Below are 14250 nucleotides of genomic sequence, written 5' to 3'. Positions count from 1 at the left end.
GACTATGCCGAAGGGAATGATGATGAATATGCCCCAGCATAGGATAGCCAGGGACAGAGGGGGGGCCATGTGTCAATTCCGGTCAATCAGAGGGGACCCTACATCAGAGGGGAAGTGTTGGGGACATCTGAAAATTTTCTAATTGACACAGGAGCAATGAACAGTTCTGTTGCTCGATCATTGGTTCCAGGGGCAGCTCTGTCCGGGCAAAACAATGTTTCGGTGGGTTTTTCCGGAGTCCCCGTTGTAAGCCCCATCTCTAAACCTATCCCCTTTACGATTGGTCCAGCCACTATGGACACTCCTTTCTTATTGACATCGAATTGTGGAGAGAATCTGTTGGGATTGGATATGCTGAAAAGATTGAATGCTACTATACATTGTTCTGCGGATGGGGTCTATTTAACTATACGTCCCTCTGTAACACCTGTTAAACAATGTTTTACGAAAAATGAACGACTCCCACCGGAGTTCGATGGCGTCCCAACCTCCCTTTGGGCGATAGGGGACGCAGATGTGGGTGAACTGGACATACCCCCAGTTCACATCACGTTGAAGCAAGGCGCTAAACTACCACGCATCCCACAGTACAAAATAGCACCGGCGGGGGAACGGGCTTTATTGCACATCATCCAGGAACTGATTGACAAAGGGGTTGTAGAAGAAACAAACGCCAATATTTGCAATAGCCCGATCCTCCCGATTTTGAAGAGGAACCATGACCAAGGGGAGATGGGTGCTGCCTATCGTTTTGTGATTGATTTGCGAGCCGTTAACAAAATTGTGGTGCCACAGTATCCTGTGGTGACCGATATCACTACCATTCTCACCATGATCCCTCCGACTGCACAGTACTTTTCGGTCATTGACCTGAAAAATGCTTTCTTCAGCATTCCTATCCACCCTGATAGCAGACAGATCTTCGGATTTTCAATATCCGGACGCAGTTTCCGCTTCTGTCGCGCTCCTCAAGGCTACACTGAAAGTCCGAGTATATATAGCCAGGCTCTGAAGGCTCTGACTTAGAATTGCCGGATGGCAATGTCCTCTTGCAATATGTAGATGACTTACTCATTGCATCTGACACAGAGGATGGATGTAAAAAAGCTACGGTTAAATTGTTGCACCATTTGGCTGTCAAGGGGAACAAGGTATCCTTATCTAAATTTCAGTATTGTCGAAAGGAGGTGACCTACTTAGGTCATCTCTTATCGAAGGAGGGTAGACGACTAACACCTGAACGTATTGCTACCATTTCTAACATGTCTGTACCTTGCACGCAGCGTGAAGTCCGCGCTTTTCTTGGCATCACATCTTACTGTCGCCAATGGATACCTAATTTTTCACTTCTGGCTAAACCTTTGTTGCATTTGACTACCAAAGAGGTGCATGAACCCCTACCCTGGACGGATGAATGTCAGCTCTCTTTTGACTCTCTAAAAACTGCTTTATGCTCTGCCCCTGTTCTGGGTACTCCAGATTATCGTAAACCTTTTGTACTATATGTACACGAGGTCGACGGTTGTTCATTATCTGTTTTAACGCAGGCCTTTGGAGGTAAGCAAAGACCGTGCGCCTATTTATCAGCAACATTGGATAATGTTGCAAGAGCACTTCCTAGCTGTCTGAGGGCTACGGCTGCAGTAGCAGTGGCCATCCGACAATCAGAAGGACTCGTTTTAAATTCCAATTTGACTGTAATGGTGCCGCATGCAGTAGACACCTTGCTAAATAAAACAAAAACGCAGCATCTTACGAGTGCACGCCTTACTGGGTATGAGCTGACCTTATTTGCACCACATATTACGATTACTCGATGTGCAACACTGAACCCAGCCACATTGTTACCACTCCATACGAGTGAACAGGACACTAATTTACATGATTGCATATATCGCACAGAGGAAGAGACCAAGGGTAGAATTGACCTCACAGACACACCCTTAGATCAACCCCAGGGAGAGCTATATGTGGATGGTTCCTGTTTCAAACTAACAGATGGCACAACGACAGCTGCATATGCGATCACGACCCTGAAAACAGTTGTTGAAACACTTAGACTACCCCACCGATCAGCCCAAGCCGCTTAACTTATGGCCTTGTTACGAGCCTGTGAGCTGAGTGAGGGACTAGAGGTCAACATTTACACGGACAGCCAATACGCCTTTGGCGTAGCCCATAGTTTTGGGCGACTGTGGAAAGAAAGGGGCTTCCTTACTTCACACGGTCAGAGAATACAGAATGGGCAGCTGGTTTTGAGGTTGTTGGATGCTCTCACTCTCCCCAAGAAAGTGGCTATTATCAAATGCAGTGCTCACAAAGTGATTGTGGATGAGGTAGGAGAAGGCAATGCTTTTGCAGACCAGGTGGCCAAGCAGACAGCACAGTCGCTGATGTCACCCATGTACGTCCATTCCTCTACTAGATGGGTGGGGGGAGACTGTGGATTATTTGATAATACTATGGAAAGTGTGAGAATACTACAGAAGGAAGCCACCTCAGCGGAACTAGAGAAATGGGAACAAGAGATAGGGAGATTGGATGAAAATAATTGTTGGATCGACTTGACTGAAAAGCAAAGATGGCTACTGCCCAATGCATTAGTACAGGCTGTGGTAACAATGGCACACGGACCCGCACACATAGGAGCAAAAGGTATCTGTGGGATCTTAGATCCAGTTTGGAATAATCCGAATATCCAACGGACGGCTGTCCGTTTGGTTCAATATTGCATGGTCTGCTTGCAGCATAATCCAGGAAAAGGAGAAACTGTTTTGGCCGGGAATTTCGCACCACCTGCATTGCCTTTTGAAGTGCTCCAAATGGATTATATTCATATGGACCGCGTCAATAATCTCAAATATGTACTGGTTGTAGTCTGTGCATTTAGCAAATGGGTTGAGGCATACCCTACTAAGGAGAACACAGCATTGGCAACTGCAAAAGCTCTCCTGAAAGAGTTTGTGCCTCGCTTCGGATTGCCTCGCTTGATCTGGTCGGACAACGGGCAACATTTCCATGGGGCCCTTGTGCGGCATATCTGCGAGGGCTTACACATACAACAAAAATTCCATGCTGCCCGACACCCCCAATCAGCAGGGCTCGTGGAGAAGTACAATGGCATTCTAAAATTGAAAATGGCAAAAATAAAGGAGAGTACGGGGTTGAACTGGCCTGACACTTTACCTCTAGCCCTTATGTCTTTACGTGTCACCCCGCACTCACGTTCGGGTCTCTCTCCATATGAGATACTGTTTGGGAGACCTGCTAACGTGTGGGGGGTACCTCGACCTCGTTCTTTTGCAGATATTGAATATCCTATGTTGATTGATTACCTGTATGCTTTGACTAAAGACCTTCGTTCTGTTCATCAGCAGGTAGCTTCTGTACTGCAGCCACTGCCAGAGGGCCCCGGTCATCGTTTACAGCCCGGCCAGTGGGTCCTGGTCAAAAAGTTCGAGCGGGACACCAGCTTGGCTCCTAGATGGTCTGAGCCACGGCAGATTTTGTTGGCCACCCGGACGGCGGTTAAAGTGGATGGCCGCAAACATTGGATACATGTTTCGCATCTGAAACGGCTACCACTTCCACTCCCTGGTGAGCGGTCACGTCCAGGGGAAATTCTAACACAGGAAACTGAAAGAGCTGATGCATTCGTGCCCTTTTCTGACGCCTGCGAGATTGAGCGGAGGCTACAGGAAGGATCGGCGAGATCAGATGACTTGGTCTCCACTGAAGTTGCAAGTGAGCGTGCAATAGCGTTGAATTCTGTTTCAAGTACCCCAGACGACCAAACATCACCAGTACGGAAAGCCCCGGGTGTGCTCTTTTCTGACCCTGAAGTGTTGGGTCGTGAGCGATACAATCTTCGGCCCAGAAGGCCGACACACGGCGCCTCAGACCACATTGTCAGGAGATAGGGAAGGACTTCATTGCATAAGATAGGGTTTGCTAGACTACCGGTCTGAGCGCTGAGCAAGACACTGGACTGAACTCGTTGAGAGCTGGAACTTTTCAATCATTGTGCTCTGTTCAGAAAGAAGATTTTGTTCAAACGGATATGGCTTCTACCTTGGAATAGGGATACGAGTCTGCCTGTGAGACTCTGACGGACGCAGGAACGAAGAAACCCTCTGGCAGGTCGGACTGCTAGGCCTATTTCTGGACTTTTAGCTAGCAATGTACCCTTTTGGTCGTGTAATCCTAGAAGAAGAGTTTCCTATCGCGCCTAGACGCATACCTTTTTATGAGCCAATGTTTTCCACATGGACCACAAAGGTCAAAATAGCTTTTGTTGTAACTATAACTGTTATAGTAGCTGTGTTCATGAGTCTGTTTGTATACCTAGAACATAAATACCCGTTACAAAGGTTTTTGCCCACTACTGCCGCACCTCCCGAACATTTCCTGTTTACCCTAGCGCCCCACAAAGAAAGACATCGCCAAAAATATGCTAAAAATGTATTCATAGAAATGTTGCATCAGACGCACAATGTTACTAATGCCACGGATTGTTGGGTTTGTGGACTCCTGCCTACTGTAGTGCGCAATCATGATCTATTTCTCTCCCGCCCTCTGTCTTATCTAGGTAGTTGTGAAGCATGGTACAAACTGTTTCTGGCGATATACCGGCATGGGAGTGAGCATTTCAGGGATCTAGATGTCAATGAGCATAATATTATTCTTGATTATGTTCGAACACACTATGCTTATAATAGAACAGGACATGGGGATAAGGTGATAATTGACCCACAAGGTTGTATACAGCTGTACTTAGCGGCAATGAACAAAAGTTGGTTACAAGATGAACTGTATGATTTTAAAGACTTTAATGCCACTCAATACTTTCAGATTTTCATCGAACGAAATGTTACCAGAGACCGCACTGTCCCCATCCCTATTTTGAATGTTTCTGCAGGATTTTGTGTGCAAGGGATAGGTAAGGTACAAATGGGGAATAGCATCTGCAATTATACCTATCGACTGCGAAAACGTATTAGCCCTCCTTTGATTACTCCCCACAATGTGTACTTCGTGTGTGGGGAACATGCATACACTTGGCTACCACGAAACTGGGGGGGACGCTGTTATCTGTCCTTTCTGTTTCCCCCTGTTTATGTGGCTCCCTCCAACTATCATAAAACGCATCAGTTATACCCGATGCGGTCGTATCATGGGAATATAGCCGCTCCAATCACAAGCACACCGATAGCAAGCTTCACCGAGGTGACCTCGAGCCATTCCCGTAGTGCACTCTTACACAGAGCACGTAGACAGCTCGATATGACTGAAGTTGATCAGACAGATACTTCATTGCAGCAATTTACGGATTTCAGCAAGGGTCTAGTACCCTTTTGGGGGCCTATTTTCAATAGTAGGGAAATTAGGAGACTGTCTAGAATAGTGGAGAATGTCATTAATATCACTACTGATATTTTAACAAACCTAACGGTGGAAATTCAGGCTACTCGCCTTGTAGCGCTTCAAAATCGAATGGTTCTAGACGTTATCTTAGCTGATCGGGGTGGGGCATGCCGCGTCATCGGCAGTTCTTGTTGTGTATATATTCCTGACTCCGCCCCCTCCTTCCATCTAGCCATCCAGAAACTGCATCGCATTGCCTCCGAAATGCATGTTGACAATGGGTCTTGGTCATTGTCAGGTTGGTTTTGGGGACTTCTGGCCACATGGGGATGGAAGATAATGTTAATTTTAGGAGGAGCTGCTGCCATCATTTTTACGTGCTGTGTCTTGATGCACTGTGGTCCAGCCTGCTGTTCTTACTGTGCTTCCCGTATCACCACTCTGTGTGTCCCATCCCCTATCGCTGTTAAAGCCCAAATGCTGCAGAAAGAGGTACATGATATGATGGTCATCGATGAAGAAATATTCGAGGAGTAGATGTCTGTTGTCATTTAGCGCCACCACGCTAAAAGGAGGGTTTGAGGTACCAGAATCGATTCCTGATCACGTAGTATTGATAATCGATATGTTAGGATTAGCATGGTGTCACTAAACTCACACTGTAGACATGCATAATTAGTATTTACGGTATTTACTTTCACTTAGCTTCATGCCACGTTACGCTATATGAATACCATACTATGGCCTTCTTTAATATCGTACATGCACAGGCCTTATTCTCCCTTAGCTCTAAAAGCCCTGCTCCTGGGAAAGAAACCAACTGTTGCAGAAACTGCTGTTTCAGCTCGGTAGGCTCGGCAAGGTCGTAGTTAGCCGAGGAAGGGCCGATAAGCACATTCCGGGAGGGGTGCAGGGTGGTTTGTCTCTGAGAAGACAGAAGGGAGTCACCCGTCTGACCTTGCTGCCTGAGCGAAATCAGGAGCTCTTTGTGTGCCTTATATGGGTTTTCCTATTACTGTACTAGCTTGTACCAATTTGTATTTTTCCATGTTAGGCCATGCCGGTGCCAACGCAATTGTATATATGTGATGTGCTGACAATGTGCCAGCAGTCTTCTTGGCGGACCTTTTGGGTTAGGTCGCAAGGAGCTCCTCTGGCAGAGTTTTGTGTTTGTCTAATAAACGCTTGAACCTTCTACACTGCCGACCGACTGCTTATTGGTAATGGTAAGGGGACTTGGTAATGTAATGATTATTGTTGGGAGGGGATCATATAATTTTCGGTACTTCATTCTGATGAAGGTGTAGTGGAATACTGTATAGAAGGCAGAGGAGAGGTAGCGTAGGATGAGGGCAGCATTTTCTCCACAGTCCAGTATTGTGCGGATTTAATCCATGGCCATGATGAGTGCAGTTTCTGTGCTGTGGTTGCTCCAAAAACCTGATTGGATGTGCTTGAGTAGGCTGTGGATTTCGTGGTGATTGAGAGTAGTTTGTTGATTGCCTTCTCTATTACTTTGGTTGTGCATGGGAGCAGAGAGATGGATCGAAAGTTGCTCAGCTTACTGCAGTTGGATGATGGATTTTGAGGACACATTGAATGCTGCATCTTTTCAGTCTTCTTGAATAGTGCCTGTTTCGATGGAGGTGTCGATGATGTTGGTAAAGAGTTTGCAGATCTGTAGTCCTCTCATGTTGTAGATGTGATGGGTGCATGGGTCAGTTGGGGCACCTGAGTGGACCGTTTTCATGATTGCAGTGGTGTCTTCCTCGGTAAGTGTTCTCCAGACTGTAAGGTGTTTATCTTGGTTGGTGGTGGACAGGATGGCTATGAGATCCTTAGGGTTGGGTTGTTGTTCAGAGTTGCTACATATTTTTTTTTGTTTTCTGTGAAAGAAGTTGGATAGATTGTCACTGAGTTTCTGTGATGGTGTTGACTGCTGCATCTGAATGGGTGGTAAACTCCTTGACAATTGAGAAGATCTCTTTGCAGCTATTGGGGCTTTCCTCTGTACATTCAGTTGGGGCTCTTCTTTTGGTGTCTCTCAAGAGATGGTGGAACTGCCTGAGTGCAGCCTCGTAGATGGTTCTGGCATCTGCATCATGTTTGCTCCCCAATTTCTTTCTAGTTCTTTGCAGTGGCATTTGGATTTCCTGAGATTTTCTGATTACCAGCTGTCCTGCTTGTTGGTTATTCTATGTCTGTTAAATGTGTGGGCGTCGAGTGAGTCTGTGCAGGGTTCATCCATTTATTGAGATTAGTGATGTCCTTGTCTAAGTTTAAACAGAAGGAGGGTGGGAGCCCACTACCTCATATCTCAGCACTCAATTTGCCCCATCATGCTAAATTCAGAGTATGATAAAACTTACTTCAGTAGTAACCCTGTTGGTGAAGCCTGTGCTGTGTATCACATCTCAGCTCTCTATTTTTTCCAGTGTATCATAGTAAATGCTGTGCATGATAACACTTCAGTAGTAGTATTTTGTTGTTCACCCTCCCTTGTTGGTGAAGCCTGTGATGTGTATGTCTAGAAACATATTTCTGGATACATTTGTTCATCAGTAAAGAGCAACAAGCCATTTAGAAGTGCTAGAAATGCTGCCCAAAATCTTCTTAGGTCTCTGCACTACTCACTGGGTGCAGATGCATCAACACAAGCTCATCAGATCAGTGGTACAAGGGAACCTTTTCAAACAGGAGGGCGGGAGCACACTGCACTGCCTCACGTCCCTGCATTCAATTTGCCCCAATGCCTCATGGTAAATGCAGTGCATGATAACACTTACTTCAGTAGCAGTTTTTTTTATTGTTCTCTTTTGTTGATAGCACCTGTACTGTGTAACTGTAAGACTCTAAGCATCATTTCCAGCACCCCAAAAGAATGTGTTGCGCTCTACAGAAGGACAACTATCCTGAAACACGTGTCTAGAGATACACAGGGTGAAAAACTAAAAACTGTCACTGAGGTAAGTGTTAACATGTACTGCATTTACCATGATGCATTGGGGTGAACTGAGTGCTGGGATGTGAGGCAGTGTGCTCCCACCCTCTTTTTCCTTGACTAGGTTGTTGGTGGAGTTGGGTTGGTTAATTTTTATGGTTTTGTGCCCATCTTCCTATGTTACTTTGTTGCAGTTCCAGCTGTGCAGGGTGATACCGGTGGGTTCATTGTCTTGTGTTGTGGAGATTTGGAAGTTTATGATGGAGTGTTCTACCCAAAAGAGCAGTGAGTTGTACTTGATTTTCTTGCCAGTGGCAAAGATTGGATCTAGAGTGTGTGCTGCGACATGTGTTGGTTCTGTGAGATGTTCTTCAGGCTCTTGAGGGGGTCTGAGGGGTAAGGGTATGTGAGGTCCTCTAGGTGGAAAGTGAAGTCACCGAGTAGTATGAAGCCCTTGGTGTTCAAGGTGAAAGGAAAGATGAAGTGTGAGGAGGCTTCTGAAATTGGTTTGTGGTCCATGTTGTCTGTATGCAAGGGTTTCTTTCAAAGCAAAGCCGTTGTTTATTTGCAGGCAGAAGTGCATGTGTTCAATGAAGGGGTTGTCAGTGTCCATGGATTTGGCATATTTGATTGTGTCCTTGTAAACAATTGTGAGTCATCCTTCTGGTTTGTGAAAGTGATCTTGGTGCTCAATCTTGTAGCTTGCTGGGATGGCCATGGTTATGTCGGGAGTCGATGCTGGGTTGAGCCAGGTTTCCGTGAGGAAGATAAGGTCTGGTCCTCTGTGGGTGAGGAGATCCCAGGTTTTGGGGATGTGTTTGCTGGGAGAGCGGTTGTTGAGAAGCATACATGCTAGTGGCTACTGAGGTGCTGGTATGTTGTGATGTGTGTGATAGTTTGAGTGGGCGATGGAAGTGTTGGTGCATGGGGGACATGTGCTGATGTGTTGCTGCAGGTGAAGCAGCATTGGGTGCAGGTGAACAGTCCTACTGTGGTGTGTGTGGGGGGGTGCGGCAGCAGCAGGTGGCTTGGAAGCCTGGTTTGAGTAATCAGAGGGTTGCTAATAATTTTTGGTGGGGGCTAATTGGATGAGGTTTTGTGGTACTGGGCAGGGGCTAGGCATGGATGGGCGCAGATGGACTTGCCTTTGTAACAGCACCAGTGCGCCCACTGCTCGGTTGACAGCGCCCTCCATTAAGTAGGCCCTGGAAGGGAAAGACGCGGTACAAAAGGGAGTGGTAATGGACGGAGCATCTGATCCAATCAAACACTCACACCCAGTCAAAAGATCTGGGTTTAATCCATCACCGTTCTTTAGCCCACTCTGCCACCCCAGTTCAGACATGCTATATGCAAATCATTCTGACCCTGTGCCTCATGGGAACAGTCCAGGGAAAGAGGCATGAGGGGCACTGGGCAGGGCTGCTTAGAGCAGGAAGATGATGTGTGGAAGAGATGGGTCAGCAGCTAAGGAGCAGGGGTAGCGGAAAGGGGGAAAAGCACAGGAGGGTGGTGGTGGGCCTAGGGGACCTGAAGTGGGACAAGACAAAGTGGCACAAAAAGAGGCTGAAGAGAAAAAATGCAGAAAAGAAAGAAAGATGCATGAGGGGAAAAAGACACCAAGAGAGGCACAAAAGTGGAGTGAGGGAGTTAGAGAAAAAGAGCACAAAGCAGGACAAGCACTAGGGAGGTGAAATAGAAAGAAGCACACAAACGACAGCCGAAAGCTTCAAAAAGCACTTAAGAGGTGAAAAGAGAGTGGCACTAAAGTGAGAAAAATAGAAAAGGAGAGCAGGAAGCACAAAAAGACTAAACAGAGGCAAAAAAGAAAGAGAGGGGCCCAAAGTAGAAAAAAGCACAACAGTGGAAAGAAGAAGAAAACAGGCACGAGAGAGAGAAGGAGAGTAGAGCTAGTGAGAGCGAGAGGGGCGGCTGCTGAAGAAGCAAGGTAAGGGCTATGAGGTGATAGACAGGGTCCAAACGGGCGTTGACTGATCGGGGGACCAGTCCCTGGTTAAGTGGTTGGAGAGCTGATCCTAGCACCCGCTTATAGGGGTCCAGCAGAGGCAGCCATTAAGTAGTTCCTGGGAGGAGGGAGGAGCGCAGGGATGGTGGGCTGGGATACACAAACTGGAAGAAGACATGGGAAGGGAGGCTGAAGGAGCCTGAAGCAGGGCAAGTGAATGGAGACACTTCAAGGACTAGGGGTATGTCATAATGTTCAGTTATATAACTGCTGAACTAATACAAGTGTGTAAAATGCTACAACAGTTAAGTGTAAATATGGCGTACGACATGCCTGAGTAAACAGAGCTTGTAAAAAAAAATTAGAATTCCTGTTAGGGACATTACCACAACACTAGCAGATGTTTTGCATAGATTTTCAGACATGAAATGTACATGGAGACATAGGGTCACTTGGAAGAAGGTGATAAGTCCATTGAGGACATCCGGAACAGGAGTAATGTGGCTAAAGGTGAGCAGAAGAACCCATCTTACAGTTGGTCTATACCAACAGAGGCAAGAAGAGAAGAAAGACAGCTGTGAAGCTGCACCACACAAGCTTCCACCCACAAAGCACAGGAGCCCGCCACATTCTCAAAGGTATACATATTTTATATGGATAGAATTGTGTCCTCACAGGTCCTAACGGAGGAGAACCTACAATCTGACAGATGCATGTAGACTGCAGCATCCTCAGCCCATGGTTGGAGAAAGGCGTTCACTGCCAGAGCGCCCGGGTCTGGCATCCAGCTGAAATACTGAGGGAGTTGGAAAGTTAACCGGCTTGCAAACAGGTCCACATCGAATGGGCCCCAAAAAAGAGACAAAGAGTTGAAAACTTTCAAGTCGAGTTTCCAATCGCTGAAATCTTGAAGGAATCTCGAGTTCCAATCCGCTGAGAGATTCGATTTCCCGGGGAGGTATTCTGCCCTCAGCGAAATCTTGTGTTCCAAACAGAACATCCAAAGTTTCCTTGCCAAGTCGGAAAGGTCCGCGGATCTCGTTCCACCAAGGCGGTTGATATAGGAGACTGCAGAGACGTTGTCCATCTTCAAAAGAACGGATCTGCCCTGAAGAGAGTGTCTGAAACTCATAGGGCATAGAGACCGGCAGTCAACTCTAAGAAGTTTATATGGTGGGATGACTCTGTCTGAGACCATACCCCACCAGTGTCTTTGTCTAGGAGACGTGCACCCCAGCCATGAAGGCTGGCGTCTGACTCCAAGACAAAGTCTGGAGTCGAACCGAAGATAGCTCTTTCGTTCCATGCATCCAAATTGTCCAGCCACCAGGAGAGTTCCAATCTCGCTTGATGATCTAAGGAAACAAGGTCCCCGTACCACAGACCGGATCTAAGGGAATTGGCTTTTACTCTCTGGAGGGCGCGGTAGTTGAGGGGTCAGGGGAAGATGTCTTGAATCGAAGAAGAAAGTAAGCCCAGGAGTCTGGCCAACTCTCGAAGAGTGAGGGATTGCTGCCTAAGAGCAAATCTGATTTCCTTCCGAATTTTTGCGATTTTCTTTTTGGGAAGTAAGAGGAGACATCTGGAGGTATCCACCGTGAAACCTAGGAACTCTAGAGATTTTGAAGGGGAAAGAATGGATTTTTCCTGGTTTATAATGAAGCCAAGGTCCTCTATGAGATTCATAGAGATCCTGAGATCTTCCAAGAGCTGGGAATGAGTTTGAGACATGATGAGAATGTCGTCTAGGTAGATAATAAGGCGAATACCTCGCACTCTCAGGATGGAGACAATTGTTCTCATGACCTTTGTGAAGCACCAAGGGGCGGGTGAGAGGCCGAAAGGAAGGACCTGAAATTGAAAGAGGTGGTCGTCCCATATAAATTGAAGAAAGGGTTGATGTTCCACTGGGATGGTAAAATAGGCGTCTTTTAGGTCCAATTTGACCAACCAATCTCCTTGAAGGAGAAGGTCTCTGAGAAGATGGATGCCCTCCATCTTGAAATGTCGATAAACAAGATATTTGTTTACTTCTCGAAGATTTATCACGGGTCTCCAACCTTTGTCTTTCTTCGCGACCAAGAAGAGCGTGCTCACGAATTTCCTTTGAGACCAAGGGACCTCGATGATAGCACCTTTTTTGAGCATAGAGGAAATTTCCTCTTTGACGATTTTTAGTTGTTCTAAAGGAAGAACCAAAGGTTTGGGGGCAACTGTCTGACATGGAATATTTACAAAATCTAATTAGTTAAATGTAAACTAATTATACTTTATAAAAATGCAATCTTATACGTTTTTTTAACTAATCAAAGTTGTCAAAATGTTTATATTAAAGTAAGAAATATGTTTTAATTTTAAGTATTTTTAAAATTACAATATATTTATTTTTGTTTTTAACTATTTTTAATAATTTAATTTAATTTAACATTGTTTCCTATGTGGTTTTTATTTAAAGTCTGTGCCTCCATAATTGTCTAAGACAGGGTGTTGCGGTACCAGTGGTTGGCCATGTGTGGTGCAGAACTTACATTGGCTGCGAGCTCAGTAATTTACACTGTTTTGGGTCCTTTTTTGGCTGCAGTAACTTTAAACATGCAGTTCGTGAATAGGAATGGCCTTACTCTGTTGTGGGTGAGTGCATGTCCCTCCCTTAACCCCCAACCCATTCCTAAACCCCTCCTTACTCCTTTATAATTCCCGTTTTACAGTAGCTCCACTCTGTCCCTCCCACATTTACTACTAAATGGTCAGCGTGGAGATCTCTTCAGAGAAAAAGATAGTATAGGCAGAACCTATGCATGTAAGTTTGTGAATAAATTTTTATAGTAAATTTGTAGTACTATTGTATTACTTTAAAATGTACTACAAAAAGCAGTTGTTGAATAGGCCCCACAGTGTTTAGTGTAATATTATATTGTACTTGTTTGAATTTTTCAGATGAGTCAGATTTTTTGCTGCAGATTCCGAGCTCACATTAAGGGGTCGATTACGATGCCATCTGGAAAGGCTCTAAATGGGATTCGGATTTGGCAAATCCGATTCGTAACTTATGATTCCGTCCGAATCAGACACCGTCCGGACGACCGATTACGATGCAGGGGAACAATTCGGGGTGTCTGAATCAGTTCCGAATGGCATTCGGACAGCCAGAGTTGTTTGGAGCCAATTCGTACACCTCTATGGACGCGTTTTCTGAATGAGTGATTAAGATGACCGATTCGGACAGCCGTTCTGATTTGGTTTGCCCGACACAAAACGGCTGCCCGAATCTGACTTTGGGGGCCCATAGCAGGCCCACCTCCACCCCGAGGCCTCCGATTGGGGTCCGTGGGGCTACCCATGGGACTCCTCTGCATAACCATGAACTGTGTTACAGGCACCATGGGGTGCCCATCACAGGGTGCATGGCTTTCCCCAACAACCCCTTTTTTGAATGGGAGCCTGTTTTCTCATTCGGAACACAGGCTTCCATTGAAGTCAATAGGAGTCGGAACGAATCGTATCCAGAAGCATCCGGATGCATCGTAATCGGTCGGTCGGACTCGCAGAAACCGATTCGGTCAGAAACGATTCCAAAACTGACTCGGTCCGAAGAGTTTCCTAACGAGTTCGTAATCAGCCCTCATTGGACAGCCCGGACGGTTTCCTTGCATTGTAATCGGTCGTCTGGAAAGGTGTCCGATTTGGTCGGAATCATAGGTTCCGAATCAAATTCGTCGAATCCGAATCCCGTTCTGAGCCTTTCCGGATGGCATCTTAATTGACCCCTAATTTGTAATTTCACAGGCTCCTCAGGAAACAACTTGCAATAAAATGTTTTGTTTGGAATTTGCTTAGAGGTGTGCAAAATATGCATTGGTTTTGCATAATAATGCATAATTCCTAATCATGCAAAACTATGCAAAATGTTATGAAATGTAAAACGGGAATTTAGTTCTACATGTTAGCATGAAATGCAGCCTTGCATTCAATTTGGACG

Source organism: Lissotriton helveticus, chromosome 7 (genome assembly GCF_964261635.1).
Source record: "Lissotriton helveticus chromosome 7, aLisHel1.1, whole genome shotgun sequence".
Classification (NCBI taxonomy): domain Eukaryota; kingdom Metazoa; phylum Chordata; class Amphibia; order Caudata; family Salamandridae; genus Lissotriton; species Lissotriton helveticus.
Note: the sequence above shows the minus strand (reverse complement) of the source record.